The sequence below is a fragment of the Myotis yumanensis genome, unplaced genomic scaffold (assembly GCF_028538775.1).
Source record: "Myotis yumanensis isolate MYYU_CA2020_CCGP unplaced genomic scaffold, mMyoYum1.0.hap1 SCAF_2, whole genome shotgun sequence".
Lineage (NCBI taxonomy): Eukaryota > Metazoa > Chordata > Mammalia > Chiroptera > Vespertilionidae > Myotis > Myotis yumanensis.
In genome coordinates, this window is record NW_027223753.1 from 100,537,727 (window position 1) to 100,551,666 (window position 13,940).

At 44.8% G+C, this 13,940-nt stretch overlaps 1 protein-coding gene and 1 pseudogene across 8 annotated transcripts in view; one reads left to right on the forward strand and one right to left on the reverse strand.

The window, feature by feature from the left end:
• LIMS1 (LIM zinc finger domain containing 1) overlaps nt 1-13,940 on the reverse strand; it is a 163,962-nt gene that overhangs the window by 19,354 nt on the left and 130,668 nt on the right. The window lies entirely within an intron of this gene.
• Nucleotides 1,567-2,180, forward strand: LOC139002005 (glycolipid transfer protein-like; annotated as a pseudogene).

Genomic DNA, 13,940 nt, shown 5'->3' on the forward strand with positions numbered 1-13,940 from the left:
GCGGCTTGGAGGACCTGGCAGAGTGGGAGGCCGTGGGATGGAGACAGAGCAGGAAGGGAAAACAAAGAGCACGGGGAGCACCAGGAATTCTGGGAATAGTAGTTCTGGTGGCAGCCCCAGGACCTGAAGCGGAAGCCCAGAGTGCGGGGAGCACCAGGAATGCTGGGAATTGTAGTTCTGGTGGCAGACGGATCTCCTAGACACTAGAGCAGTGATGGCGAACCTTTTGAGCTCGGCATGTCAGCATTTTGAAAAACCCTAACTTACCTCTGGTGCCATGTCACATATAGAAATTTTTTGATATTTGCAACCATAGTAAAACAAAGACTTATATATATATTTTTTAAAATATATTTTATTGATTTTTTACAGAGAGGAAGGGAGAGAGATAGAGAGTTAGAAACATCGATGAGAGAGAAACATCGATCAGCTGCCTCCTGCACATCTCCCACTGGGGATGTGCCTGCAACCCAGGCACATGCCCCTGACCAGAATCGAACCTGGGACCCTTCAGTCCGCAGGCCGATGCTCTATCCACTGAGCCAAACCGGCCTTGGCAAGACTTATATTTTTGATATTTATTTTATATATTTAAATGCCATTTAACAAAGAAAAATCAACCAAAAAAATGAGTTCGCGTGTCACCTCTAACATGCGTGTCATAGGTTCGCCATCACTGCACTAGAGCAAAGTGAGCCTGGAGCAAGTTACTGTTGCAGTGGGGGATGGAGGGAAAGCAAAGGTGAGAGACATAAGTAAAATCAGAGTGTCTAGGAAAAATTAAAGGGAAGATATCCAGAACTTCCAGGAAACCTCCACCAATGAAGCAAAGAAAAAAAAAATGCCTCTATTATTCTGTGAACAATAAAACAAACTGGGTAGGGGGTCTCAGACAATTCGCTCATATGATTGCAAAGACAGACAGAAACTCCTGGATTGGAGAGGGCTCCCCTGAGGGCTCCCAGATTGGAGAGGGTGCAGGTCGGGCTGAGGGACCCACCCCCAGCACACGAATCTTCATGCACCAGGCCCCAAGTCTATACTAATAATAACCTAGGGCAGTGGTCGGCAAACTGCGGCTCGCGAGCCACATGTGGCTCTTTGGCCCCTTGAGTGTGGCTCTTCCACAGAATACCGACTTCTGCGCATGGGCCACGAAGATTCAATCGCACTGTACATGTGCGCCCGCACATGGTATTTTGTGGAAGAGCCACACTCAAGGGCCAAGGAGCCGCATGTGGCTTGTGAGCCGCAGTATGCTGACCACTGGCCTAGGGCCCTCATGTCCAGGCAAATGACCAGTCACCATTAGGGGTCCCTGCCTGGATGGGGGCATGGCCGGCCTTCAAACCACCCGTGGCCTCTAGCCCAGGCCGGGGAGGTGCTGGGGGCCGGGCGTGTGTGTGCAGTCTTTTCAAACTAAAGAAAGGGCGAGTGGTGACGTTGGCGTTCCCGGGTTCGGTGGCAGGCGGCAGTGATGGCCCTGGCATGGATGGCGGCAGCTGGGGGGTCGGCGTGGATGCCCATGGCACCGACTAAGGCATCACCGCCGGCCTCAATCCCAAAATGGCGCTGCTGGCAGAGCACCTGCTGAAGCCGCTGCCTGCGGACAAGCAAATCGAGACTGGGCCCTTCCTGGAGACAGTGTCCCACTTGCCGCCCTTCTTTGACTGCTTTGGGTCTCCAGTGTTTATGCCCATCAAGGCAGACATAAGTGATAAGCTGTGCACAACACCAACCCAGCCAAGTTCCAGACCCTGCAGAACATCTTGGAGGCGGAGAAGGAAATGAATGGAGCAGAGTGGCTCAAAATGGGGGCCACGCTGGCGCTGATGTGGCTGAAAAGGGGCCTCTGCTTCATCCAGGTCTTCCTGCAGAGCATCTTCAATGGGGAGCGGGATGAGAACCACCCCAACCTCACCCGCATCAACACCACCAAGGCCTACAAGCTGATGCTCAAGAATTACCATGGCTGGATCTTGCAGATGATCTTCCAGGCAGTGCTGTATGCCGTGCCCTACAAGTCAGACTTCCTGAAAGCACTTTCCAAGGGCCAGAATGTGACGGAGGAGGAGTGCCTGGAGAAGGTCCGCCTATTCCTGGTCAACTACACGGCCAGCATCAACATCATCTACGAGATGTACACCAAGGTGAACGCCGAGCTCAACTACAAGGTGTAGGTGTGCCCAGCGGCCAGCACTCCCAGAAATAGACAAGCCGCAATCACTGTGAAGCAAGCTGGAGGCTGCCCTGGCTTGCGTCCCCCAGAGTGGCCCAGAGTCTTGCTGGAGTTGCAGGGGACAGCCCTGGTTTCTGAAAAGTCATTTTTGGGGTTTATTCTAACAGGGCAATAAATAACCACCCTACTTCTGAATCACCTTTAATTTCACAGCAGCACAGACCGACTGCCTTCATTTCAGTGTGCTAAAAATCAGTTAATGTTGCTAATGAGTTAAGTCCTAGAGTTTGCTGTCCCTGTCCCCCCATGTGGTGCGTGACCCTGGGGGAGCCCTGTCATACACCTCATTTTAAAAATGAGGCTCTGGTGCAGTGATGTTCCGGGTTGTCTAAGGACCACAAGGTGTCTAATTTGAAATTATACAAGATTTTTTTTTTTAAAGCAGACTGCTGTGTGCTCCTGTGGTTGCACAGCCCAGCCTCACAGCGCTGTCAGTAGACCCCACTCTTTCCTACTGTCTTTTTCCAGACAGTTTTTTGTAGTTGAAAACAACCAGCAAGCCTTGATGACCTTGCCCAAGGGGACTTTATTTTAAAGCTATCAGGTATGAGTAACTGACCACAGATGACTGAATCTGCATTCTTCTGCATAAGTATTTCCTTCAGGGACAGCCTACCCCACCTAAGAAACTACCTAGCATGTGTGTTCTCTCAGAAGGGAGACCATGAGCCCTCCTGATGCTGAGACCCAAGCAATCACCTTGCTGCCTTAACTGTCCCTCCTGGTACTAACAAGAGCTGTATTTTGAAAGTGTTGGGGTAAATAGAGGGACCAAGAATTCATGAGGAACAATTGGATTTTTATGCAAACACTAAATAATTCTTAATAAATAAATCTCTATTTTGGAATAAAAAAAAGCCTATATAATAGAGGTAACATGCAAATTGACCATCAAGCCCTCAGAAAAGATGGCTGCCCACATGTGGTCACAAGATGACCACCCCCATGTCATCACAAGATGGCTGGCAGGAGAGGGCAATTGTGGGCGATCAGGCCAGCAGGGTAGGGCAGTTAGGGACAACCAGGCTAGCAGGGGAGGGCAGTTGGGGCAGACCGGGTCTGCAGGGGAGGCAATTAGGGGTGACCGGGCCGGCAGGGGAGGGCAGTTGGGGGCAATCAGGACAGCAGGGGAGCAGTTAGACATCAATCAGGCTGGCAGGGGAGTGTTTGGGGTGATCAGGTTGGGAGGCATAAGTGGTTAGGAGCAATCAGGCAGGCAGGCAGGCAGGCGAGTGGTTGGGAGTCAGCAGTCCCGGATTGTGAGAGGGATGTCCGACTGCCGGTTTAGGCCCTGTGGAATCAGCCTAAACTGGCAGTTGAACATCCCCCGAGGGGTCCCAGATTGGAGAGGGTGCAGGCTGGGCTGAGGGCCACCCCCCACCCCCTGCACAAAATATGCAAATTAGCTGGGACACCATAAGGTCATGACTGCTCAGGAGGAGGCTGCATGCACAGGTGGGTGGGAGGGGACTGCTGCATGATGAGGCAAGCCAGAGATGGCGCAGGCCCGCAGAGAGCAGGGTGGAGCAGGGCCTGCCAGCTGTGGCAGCAGTGAGCATGCAGTCCCGCAGAGAGCAGAGAACAGGGCCTGCCCGCAGAAAACAGGGCCTGTCAGCCAGGGTGCCCTGGCAGTCCCACCTCTGTGCGTGACCTGCAGAGGAAAAACCTTTTCTGACCACTCATTGGCTAAGCTCCTGGTACGCCACTTGCAGTATTCTTGGTAAATTGTGTAATAAGAATCCAAGAAGGTGATCTAGGGTTTTTCCACCTCACTCCTGGAGGAAAAAACGAAGGTCTGCTGCTGGAGGGGCTAAGATATGTCATATCCTGCCCTAGCCCAATTGGCTCAGTGGGTAGAGCCTCGGCCTGCCGACTGCAGGGTCCAGGTTCGATTCTGGTCAAGGGCATGTACCTAGGTTGCAGGCTCCTCCCTGACCGGGCCCAGGTCAGGGCTCATGTGGGAGGCAACCAATAGAAGTGTCCCTCTCACATTGATGTTTCTTTCTGTCTTTCCCTCTCTCTTCCACGCTCTCTGAAAATCAATGGAAAAATATCCTCAGGTGAGGATAAAAAAAAGAAAGAAAAAAAGAAATGTCATATCCTATGAAAGAGACATCTTGAAAATGCCTAAAGAAAGTTGTCATTTTTTCGTGGTGAAGGGACTGGAGTCTGTGTTGATGAAAACACCTTGATGGATGCAGTGTCCAGCAGTGGCAGAGCAGCGGGGTGATGGGGGCGTTGCCTTCTGCTGATCTGCCTGGTCGCCTCCTGCAGAGGGAGGCCAGACTGCGGCTTAGGCTTGCTTCCCGTGGGGAGCAGGCCTAAGCCATCAGTAGGACATTCCCTGAGGGCTCCTGGATTGGAGAGGCTGCAGGTCAGGCTGAGGGACCCCTCCAGTGCACAAATTTCATGCACCGGGCCTCTAGTCCATAATAATTGATAAACCAGCCAAAGCAGATTTATTTTGCGCCAGAAAAAGTCTTACTTCATTTTATTTTATTTTATTTTTTTAAAAATATATTTTATTGATTTTTTACAGAGAGGAAGGGAGAGAGATAGATAGTTAGAAACATCGATGGGAGAGAAACATCGGTCAGCTGCCTCCTGCACATCTCCCACTGGGTATGTGCCCGCAACCCAGGTACATGCCCTTGACCGGAATCGAACCTGGGACCTTTCAGTCCGCAGGCCGACGCTCCATCCACTGAGCCAAACCGGTTTCGGTTTACTTCATTTTAAAATTCAAATAATAAACTCCAATAAATTTAATGAATCTATTTTTAAAGTTACAAATAGAGGATAACAAATCAACAAGCTATTACTCAATACTCTGTCATAATATAATGCATTGTAATGTGTAGCTCAAAGTACTAGAAGTTATTTAAGTGAGATGTTCCTTTAATGAATATATATTATGTACATATAAAGACATCCGAGGTTTAGTAATAATTTGACTAAATTATTAGTAATTAAAAAAAAGAAATCAGCCCTAGTTGGTTTGATTCAGTGGATAAAACATTGGCCTGTGGACTGAAGTGTCCCAGGTTCGATTCCGGTCAAGGGCACATGCCCTGGTTGCGGGCTGGATCCTCAGTTGGGGCATGCAGGAGGCAGCCAATCAATGATTCTCTCTCATCATTGTTGTTTCCATCTCTCTCTCCATCTTCCTTCATCTCCAAAATCAACTAAAAAAAAAAAAGAAATCAAGGAGATTCTGAAAAAATGTTGGCCGAATAGGAAGACCTGCATCTCATCCCAGGGCCAGACTGGAATTACAACTAAATAGAAGAACATTCACCTGCAATTACCAACTGAGGTCCAGCTGAGGAGTAGACTTATATCAAGGAAGGACAGAAAACACCTGGACACTAGTAGGAAGGGTGAGGTCGTAAGAGGGGCTGACCCAGCTCCCAGGAGCAGCAGGCTGGCAGAGCTGCAGCCGAGACAAGGGAGTCCTAGGTTATGGGAGGGGCTGTTCCCCCAGAAGAGAGAGTCCTGGAACCCAGGCTGGCCTCCATAGCTTGGAGCACCAGACCCCAGACCAGCAGCCCATGTAACATCCATCTGTGAAAGGTGGCAGGGCTGCTAGGCATGGCGGAGTCTGGACCTTGTAGACTGAAGCTGTTGGGAGAGAAAGCTGCACTTTTTTTCCTTCTAAACACAAAGCACAGGAGTTTTCATTTGCAGCTACTCACCCGAGGCTTTGGTCTGGGTAGAAAGGTGTGGACTCCAGGTGCCTGAGAAGCTGGGGTTGTAAGCATTATGGGAGACATGGAAAAACAGCAGCCAGGAGTCCTGCATTTGGTTCAAGCCCAAACCATTTTTCCCTCCCGAGAGGAGCTAGCTGCTTCCACTAACCTCAGGGTAGGTAAAGAAAAAAACCCAGCCCTAGGTCATACAGCCTGCCCGACTCTGCATTTTGACCGTTTCAGAGGAAACAAAAGCAAAAGCCAAGCCTACAGATTTGAAAAGTCTCAGGGAGCAGCAGTGACTGGATTGGGAGAGGGGCCATCTGCCCCACTATGCTGGGCACCAGTCTAGTACTTCCTTACATGGTGGAGTGGATAGAAACTCCAGGTTTCCAGCCAATCCCACTGGAATCCATACAAGGATCTCTGCCCAGCTGAGGACAGACTAATATTTTGGGCCACTGGCAGAGAAGTAACTCTGGGACAGGGAAACACACACCCAACATTCCCTGAAAGCTAAATAAGCACCTTCGCCGCTTAAAGCCCTTTTAGAAACTGACTTTTGAGTGATTAAAGATTGGCAGATGGATAAAGGCAAAGGTGGGCAGAGGTGGAGCCTGGAGAACCAGAGGAAGTTTGCTGAGCCAGCCCTGGGCTCCACAATGCTAACAAATCTACTTCAGAAGATAGAACCTCCTGATTGCAGCCAAGTTCTGTGGAGATTGACACAAACTGTGGATCGCCTGGAACTTCAAGCAGGTTGCTGAAAGCCAAAGGAGGAAGTTGCTGACAGTGATTAGCACATAAACCTCCCATGGAAAGCCCAGGACAGTCAGCCACAGTCATCAACAGAGTAAGATGCAAAGGGAGCTCCTATGGGGCACTAAACTTGGCTGAAAAGAACACCATTTCACCTTTTTGTTGTTTTTGCTGTTTTTCTTTCAATTTTTCCTCTTTTTTCTTTTCTTTTTCTTTGTACATCTACACAATGGAATATTAAACTGCTGTATAAAAGAAAGAACTCTTAGCATTCACAACAGCATGGATGAATCTGAAGTGCATTATGCTAAGCGAAATAAGCCAGTCAGAGAAAGATAAATATCACATGATCTCACTCATTTGTAAAATATAATGAACATAAACTAATGAACAAAAATAGATCCAGAGACAGAGAAGCATTGAACAGACTGCTAAGCTTCAGTGGGAAGGCATACTTAAAAAATTAGAAAGAGAACAAGAAAAGCCCAGAGAAAGTAGAAGGAAGGAAATAATAAAGATCAGAAAATAAATGACATACAGATTAAAGAACAATATAAAAGATCATCAAAACTAAGAGCTGGTTCTTTGAAAAGATAAAGAAAATTGATAAACCTTTAGTCAGACTCACCAAGAAACAAAGAGAGAGGATCAAATAAACAAAATAAAAAATGAATGACCCCACAGAAATAAAAAATCTGCAAATATAAAACCAAGATGGCGGCATAGGTTAACGCCGGAGTTTGCTGCCTCGAACAACCACTTCAAAAATACAACTAAAAGACGGAACGGACATCATCCAGAATCACAGGAAGGCTGGCGGAGTGGAAGTTCTACAACTAGGAGGAAAGAGAATAGCATACCGAGACTCAGAGGAGGCGTAGTGCTGAAGTCAAATACTACGGTGTGGAGTGTGCGTGGAGCGGGCTGGCGGCTGAGGGCGTGGTTGTCTGTTTCAATCGGGAGGGAGTCTCAGACTCTGAGCTCCAGATCCGGGCGAGTCTCTAGGGACCCAGACTCAAACGGGAGAAGCGGGACTGTCTGGCTTTGGTCGGAACTCGAAGGCAGCTTTCTCTCAGAGGTTTGCAGCGGTTGCTGGGGCTCTGAGAAGCAGAGCCCCTGGGGACGGGACTGAGAGCAGCCATAACTGCTCGTTCTGCCCACCCACCCTGTTGATCCCCTGGGACCCGCCCCCGCCCAAGCCCTGCACAGAGGCATTTGCCAGATAGCCTTAGGCAAAGGCTAGATTAGCACCTCTCCAGAGGACAGAAGTTTTCCCACGGCAGACACAGCTGATTCTCACAGCCAGTCGGCCTGGTGGTCAAATCCCTCTAGTATTAACTACAACAATCAAGGCTTAACTAGAACAAGACTGCGCACAAAGACCACTAGGGGGTGCACCAAAAAAGCATAAAAAATGCGGAGACAAAAAAACATGACAGAAATGGAGGATATAGAACTAAAAAACGCAATTTTGAGGGCTTTCAATAATGTGCTAGAAGCTGCCAATAAACTTGATGAGAGCCTCAGGAAATCTAATGAGACCCTCGATGCTATGATAAAGAACCAACTAGAAATTAAGCATACACGGACTGAAATAAAGAATATTATACAGACACCCAATAGCAGACCAGAGGAGCGCAAGAATCAAGTCAAAGATTTGAAATGCGAAGAAGCAAAAAACACCCAACCGGAAAAGCAAAATGAAAAAAGAATCCGAAAATACGAAGATAGTGTAAGGAGCCTCTGGGACAGCTTCAAGCGTACAAACATCAGAATTATAGGGGTGCCAGAAGATGAGAGACAGCAAGATATTGAAAACCTATTTGAAGAAATAATGGCAGAAAACTTCCCCCACCTGGTGAAAGAAATGGACTTACAGGTCCAGGAAGCGCAGAGAACCCCAAACCAAAGGAATCCAAAGAGGACCACACCAAGACACATCATAATTAAAATGCCAAGAGCAAAAGACAAAGAGAGAATCTTAAAAGCAGCAAGAGAAAGAGACTCAATTACCTACAAGGGAATACCCATATGACTGTCAGCTGATTTCTCAACAGAAACTTTGCAGGCCAGAAGGGTGTGGCAAGAAATATTCAAAGTGATGAATGCCAAGAACCTACAACCAAGATTACTTTATCCAGCAAAGCTATCATTCAGAATTGAAGGTCAGATAAAGAGCTTCACAGATAAGGAAAAGCTAAAGGAGTTCACCACCACCAAACCAGTATTATATGAAATGCTGAAAGGTATCCTTTAAGAAGAGGAAGAAGAAGAAAAAGGTAAAGATACAAATTATGAACAACAAATATGCATCTATCAACAAGTGAATCTAAGAATCAAGTGAATAAATAATCTGATGTACAGAATCAACTGGTGATTATAATAGAATCAGGGACATAGAAAGGGAATGGACTGACTATTCTTGGGGGAGGGGAAGGGGTGCGGGAGATGCGGGAAGAGACTGGACAAAAATCGTGCACCTATGGATGAGGACAGTGGGTGGGGAGTGAGGGTGGAGGGTGGGGCGGGAACTGGGAGGAGGGGAGTTATGGGGGGAAAAAGAGGAACAAATGTAATAATCTGAACAATAAAGATTTAATAATAAAAAAAAAGAAATACAAAGGATAGTAAAAAATTACTATGAACAACTATATTCCAACAAATGGTACAACCTGGCCAAAATGGACATATTCCTAGAAAAATACAATCTTACAAAACTCAAGCAGTAAGATGCATAAAACTTGAATAGACCCATAACTACTGATGAAATTGAATCAGTAATTTAAAAAAATCCCAGTAAACAATAGCCCTGGTCTGGATGACTTCACTGGAGTTTTACCAAACATTCAAAAAAGAACTAACACCTATACTCCTCAAGCTATTCCAAAAAATCCAAGAGGAAGACTTCCAAGCTCTTTTTATGAGGCTAGCATTAGCCTAATTCCAAAACCAGATAAAGACACTACACAAAGAAAAAGAATTCAGGCCAATATCCCTGATGAACATAGATGCTAAAATCCTCAACAAAATATTAGCAAATCGGTCCTAACCGGTTTGGCTCAGTGGATAGAGCGTCGGACTGCGGACTCAAGGGTCCCAGGTTTGATTCTGGTCAAGGGCATGTACCTTGGTTGCAGGCATATCCCCAGTAGGGGGTGTGCAGGAGGCAGCTGATCGATGTTTCTCTCTCATTGATGTTTCTAACTCTCTATCCCTCTCCCTTCCTCTCTGTAAAAAATCAATAAAATATATTTAAAAAAATATTAGCAAATCGGATCCAGCAATACATTAAAAAGATAATACATATGACCAAGTGGGATTTATTCGGGGATGCAAGGCTGGTACAATATCTGCAAATCAATAAACGTGATACAGCACATTAACAAATTGGAAGACAAAAATCACATGATCATATCGATGCAGAAAAAGCATTAGACAAATTCCAATGCCATTTAAAACTCTCAGCAAAGTGGGAATAGGGAGATCATACCTCAACATAATAAAGGCCATATATGACAAACCTGCAGCCAACATTATAGTCAGTGGGCAAAAACGAAAACCATTTTCCCTAAGACAAGGAACAAGACAGGGATGTCCACTTTCACAACTATTATTCAATATAGTACTGGAAGTATTAGCTTTAGCAAACAGACAAGAAACAAAAATAAAAGTCATCCAAATTGGGAGGGAGAACGTTAAATTGCCATTATTCATAGGTGACATGATATTGTACATAGAAAAGCCTAAAGACTCCACCAAAAAACTACTAGATTTAATAAATAAATTTGGCAAATAGCAGGATACAAAATTAATACCCAGAAATCTATGGCTATCCCCCACCCCTATGGCTTCTTTTATACACCAATAATAAACTCTCAGAAAGAGAAATTTTTAAAAAATCCTATTTAACATTGCAATAAAATAATTAAGATACGAATAAAGTTAACTAAGGAGGTAAAAGACCTGTATTTGGAAAACTACAGGATGTTAACAAAAGAGATAGAGGAAGATATAAATAAGTGGAAGAAAATACCATGTTCATGGGTTAGTAGAATCAACATAATTAAAATGTCCAAAGCAATTTATAGATTCAATACAATCTCTATTAAAATATCAATGGCATATTTCACAGATCTAGAACAAATATACCAAAAATTTATATGGAATCAAAAAAGACTCCGAATAGCCACAGTAATCTTGAGAAAGAAGAACAAAGTTGGAAGAATCACAATACCAGATATCAAGTTATAATCTAAAGCCAATGTGCCCAAAACAGCTTGGTACTGGCACAAGATCAGGCATATAGATCAATGGAACAGAACAGAGTCCCCAGAAATTGACCCAAGCCATTATGCTCAACTAATATTTTACAAAGGAGGCAAGAGCATACAATGGAGTAAAGACAGTCTCTTCAATAAATGGTGTTGGGAAAACTGTACAGGTACATACAAAAAAATAAAATTAGACCACCAACTTATACCATACACAAGAATAAACTCAAAATGGGTAAAAGACCTAAATTTAAGTCGTGAAACCATAAAAATGTTAGAAGAGCCCTGGCCGGTTTGGCTCAGTGGATGGAGCGTCGGCCTGCGGACTGAAGGGTCCCAGGTTCGACTCCGGTCAAGAGCATGTGCCTTGGTTGCGGGCACATCCCCAGTAGGAGGTGTGTAGGAGGCAGCTGATCAATGTTTCTGACTCTCTCTCTCCCTTCCTCTCTGTAAAAAACTCAATGGGATGTGTTTAAAAAAAAAAATGTTAGAAGAAACCATAGGCAGCAAAATCTCAAACGTAGCAATAAGTTTACTGATTCACCTCTTAGGACAAAGGAAACTAAAGAGAAAATAAACAAGTGGAACTACATCAAAAGAAAAACTTCTGCACAGCAAAAGAAACGATCAACAAAGTGAAAAGAGAGCCCACTGTATGGGAGAACATATTTGCCAATGAAACATCCGATAAGGTGTTAATTTCCAAAATATATAAGCAACTTATACAACCTAACAAAAGGAAGACCAATAATCCAATTAAAAATTGGTAAAGGTGCCCTAACCGGTTTGGCTCAGTGGATAGAGCGTCAGCCTGTGGACTCAAGGGTCCCAGGTTCGATTCTGGTCAAGGGCATTTACCTTGGTTTTGGGCACATACCCACTGGGGAGCGTGCAGGAGGCAGCTGATCGATGTTTCTCTCTCATCGATGTTCCTAACTCTCTATCCCTCTCCTTTCCTCTCTGTAAAAAATCAATAAAACATATTTAAAAAAAAAAAATGGGTAAAGGACCTAAATAGATACTTCTCCAAAGTGGACATACAAAAGGCCAAGAGACATTTGAAAAAATGCTCAAAGTCATTGATTGTCAGAGAGATACAAATTAAAACAACAATGATGTATCACCTCACACCTGCCAAAATGGCTACCATAACAAATCAACAAATGACAAGTGTGGTGAGGATGTGGAAAAAAGGGAACCCTAGTACACTGATGGTGGGAATGCAGAAGTGGGATCACTGGGTCAAGTGGGACTTCCATTTCTTACTTTTTGAGGAAATTGCATACTGTGGAAAACAGTATGGAGTTTCCTCAAAAAGTAAAAAATGGAAGTCCCATTTGACCCAGTGATCCCACTTCTAGGAATATATCCTAAAAAAAGAGGAACACCAATTAGAAAGAATATATGTTCATAGCAGCGAAATTTACAATAGTTAAGATTTAGAAACAGTCCCAGTGCCCATCAGCAAATGAGTGGATAAAAAAAACTGTGGTACATTTATACAATGGAATACTACCCAGTCATAAAAAAAGAAAAAAAGAAAAAGGAACTCTTACCATTTGCAACACCATGGATAGTGGACATGGAGAATATTATGTTAAGCAAAATAAGCCAGTCAGAGAAAGATAATTATCACATGATCTCACTCTTACCTGTAATCTAATGAACCAAATAAACTGATGAACAAAATAGATGCAGAGACAGAACCATGAACAGACTGATGAACTTCAGAGGATTAACCAGGAAACTTATATGCATACTAGAGGCCTGGTGCATGAAAATTCATGCACTCAGGGGTGGGGTGGGGGGGGGGTCCCTCAGCCTGGCCTGCACCCTCTCGCAGTCCGTGACCCCTTGGGGGATGTCCAGCTACCAGCTTAGGCCTGCTGCCTGGGGAATTGGGCCTAAGCTGGTAGTCAGACATCCCTCTGGCAGCCCAGGAGCGGGCCTAAGCTGCAGTTGAACATCCTTAGTGATGCCGAGGAGGCGGGAGAGCCTCCCGCCACCGCCGCTGCACTCACAGCCGTCAGCCCAACTTGTGGCTGAGCAGAGCTCCCCCTGTGGGACCGCACTGACCACCAGGGGGCAGCTTCTGTGTTGAGTGTCTTCTCCTTGGTGGTCAGTGCATGTCATAATGACCAGTCATTCCTCCGTTAGGGTCAATTTGCATATTACCCTTTTATTAGATAGGATATGCATGGATGTAGACAATAGTGTGGCAAAGGCTTGGGAGGGGTAGTTGCAGGGAGGAGGAGGTCAATGGGGAAAAAAAAACCCCAACAACAAAAAACAAAGGGGACATCTGTAATACTTTCAACAATAAGGAAAAAAAAAGAAAATGAAAAAAATATCAAATATAAAAACCTGAGAAATAACCCCATTAATTTAGCTACAAACTGATCAACTTTTCCTTGTTATCCCAGCTTAGTGTTGGAAGAACGTTTTCAGAACTGTTTGTCTCAATTGGCCATTTCAGTTAACAATAAGAGACTGGTTGATGATTACAATACATCATAAGACCTTCAGAAGGAATGGAGAATGTTTTGTGGACCATTTGTTTTTTTCTCCATGTGTGGCAGTTTTAAGTTACTAGTTTTTAAAATCAGTATTTTTTAATGAAAACAACTTGACCAAAAATCTGTCACAGAATTTGGAGACCTATTAAAACAAAGTTCAATTAGGAAAAAAACAACAAAACAAGGATCAAATTTTACTTTGTATTTAATGAAAGAAATACATATAGCCCCGCTCAATGGTTAGAGCACTGGCCTAAGCACCAAAGAGTTGCAGGTGTGATCCCTGGTCATGGTTGGGGCAGGGACAGGAAGCAACCAATTTATGTGTCTCTCTCACATCGATGTTTCTCCCTCACTGTCTCTCTCTCATCCCCCTTCCTTAAAAAAAAAAAAAAAAAAATCAATCGAAAAAATATCCTTGGGTGAGGATTAACAAAAAAAGAAGAGAACAATATATATCCTAAAA